The sequence below is a fragment of the Penaeus japonicus genome, unplaced genomic scaffold (genome assembly GCF_977035675.1).
Source record: "Penaeus japonicus unplaced genomic scaffold, GWHDUDI00000001_assembly GWHDUDI00000015, whole genome shotgun sequence".
Taxonomy (NCBI): Eukaryota; Metazoa; Arthropoda; class Malacostraca; order Decapoda; family Penaeidae; genus Penaeus; species Penaeus japonicus.
The window spans coordinates 24402447-24404946 of record NW_028234417.1 but is presented as its reverse complement, the minus strand read 5'-3'; positions in this window follow the sequence as shown (position 1 = coordinate 24404946).

Sequence of the window (2500 nt, the reverse complement as noted above, 5' to 3'; positions counted from 1 at the left end):
CCCCCCTCCCCCTCCGGTAAGGATCACGTTAGTATCCGATGTCATGTTCCGGTCGCGTGAATATAGGCCTCCTATCGGCAGGTGAGGAGGGGGTAGGGGAGAGCGTGAGGGGTGAGGGGGGAAGGGTATGGGGTGAAGGGTGAGGGGAAAGGGGAGAGGGGTGAGGGGGAAGGGTGAGGGTGGTGAGGGCTGACGGGATAGGCGGGTAGGGGAGGGGGGGCCGAGGGGAGGTTTAAGGATAGGGGGTGGTGGGTGATAGGAGAGGGGAGAGAGGTATAGGGAGAAGGGTGAGGGATGAGGAGTGAGGGATGGGGGGTGAGGCATGAGGGGTGAGGGGGAGGAGTGAGTCCTCCCCCTCCACCCCACACCCTCTCCATAGATGGAATTATATGATTATTGTGATGAGAGAGAGAGAGAGAGAGAGAGAGAGAGAGAGAGAGAGAGAGAGAGAGAGAGAGAGAGAGAGAGAGAGAGAGAGAGAAAGAAAGAGAGAGAGAGAGATTAGAATCAGGTAGAAGCATTCACTCCGCTCAAATGAAGCGCGTAAAGGGATGCACAAAACTGGTTTGAGGTTAGGAATTTTGCATAATGCAAATGCCAAGGATGTTGTAATAACAGTAGTAATAGTAGTAATGATAGTGATAGTAAAAAGGAAAACCATTATAGCGATTATTATGATAGTGATAATGGTGACAAAAGTAAAAAGGAAAACCCTTATGGCAATTATGACGACGACAGAAAAGTGCTAATGAAAATGATAATGACGATTACGATTCTCCTCCCCAACCCTCACAGACAACCCTACGTCAGGAACGGTGTCGGACAGGAACGCAATGAAGAATTCCTTGGGACACGCGATGCCCGATGCGTCACGTGATCTGTCATGCGTGAATTCATGACGGTGTTGTGTGTTTACATTGGCCAGGAGTAGACATGCGAGAGACGGAGGGGGTAAGGGGGGGGAGAGAGAGAGAGAGAGAGAGAGAGAGAGAGAGAGAGAGAGAGAGAGAGAGAGAGAGAGAGAGAGAGAGAGAGAGAGAGAGAGACACACACACACACACACACACACACACAAGAGAGAGAGCGAGAGAGGGGGGAGGAGAGAGAGAGAGAGAGAGAGATGGGAGGGAGGGAGGGAGGGAGGGAGAGAGAGAGAGAGAGAGAGAGAGAGAGAGAGAGAGAGAGAGAGAGAGAGAGAGAGAGAGAGAGAGAGAGAGAGAGAGATACAGACACACACACACACACACACACACACACACACACAGAGAGAGAGAGAGAGAGAGAGAGAGAGAGAGAGAGAGAGAGAGAGAGAGAGAGAAACAGAGACAGAGAGAGATAGAGGTAGAGATAGATAGATAGATAGATAAATAGAGAGAGAGAGAGAGGGAGAGAGAGAGAGAGTGAGAGAGAGAAACAGAAAGAGAGAGAAATAGAAACAGAAAGAGAAAGATAAAAAACAGAAAGAGAGAGAGGAGAAACAGAAAGAGAGAGAGAAAGAGAAACAGAAAGAGAAAGAACGAAAAAAAAAGAAACAGAAAGAGAAGGAGAAACAGAAAGAGAAAGAGACAGAATAAGAGCGAATGAAAACGAGGTCGAGAAAATGACAGATAAAATAGTAAAAAAAAAAAAAAAAAAAAAAATAAATAAATAAATAAATAAAAAGAATGAAAAGAAGAAAGAAAGAAAGAAAAGCACCAGAGAGAGAGAGAGACAGACAGACAATATACGCGGCGGACAAAGAAACAAAATAGGCAGAGAGTCACGCAAGAATCTTCCCTGCTCTACCTCATCCATAAACGCATGCAGTGTATGTATGTACCTTTACGAATACATTATCACCGTCCTTCTGTTCCCACGGCCGAGATCCGTTTCGTCTAATTGAATATTCAACGACATTTTCTTCTGTTTGAGATTTCCTTGTATATATCCTGTCTTGTAGGGTCTTTATGCAAATTCGATTACTTTGTCCGTTGAGGCAAAATTGTGAGATGTGTACTTTTTGAAAAATTGTTTTTCACTATTTTTTTTCTATTGCGTTCTCTAAAAAGAAACAAACAAAAATAATAATAAAGATTGAAATAATGTTTGGGGTTTAAAGTCCATCTATTCAAACAAGAGAATTTTTAAAACGGTCTCAAATTTAGCATAAATGAGTGAAATGGCAACTACTGGCAACCGAGGTCAGATCAGGTCGTCGCCCGGGGCATACGGGGTCACGTTGGGTTGGGGGATAGGGGCGTGGGGGTGAGGGGGGGAGAGGGCGAGACAAGTGCTAGGGCTAAAGGAGAGTCAGAGCTGGATGTAATTGAGAAAAATGGGCGTGGGTCAAAATTTGAGAAAAAAATCGTTATTGAGATAAAAGGAAGGAATTCACTCCTATTAACTGACACATTTTTCTTGTTACTTTACCGGGCTAAGAGAAAAAAAAGGGGGAGGGGGAGGAGGGTTGGATAAAGAAAGTCAGTAGAATCAATAAACTCAGGGTTGTATATAAGCCTGT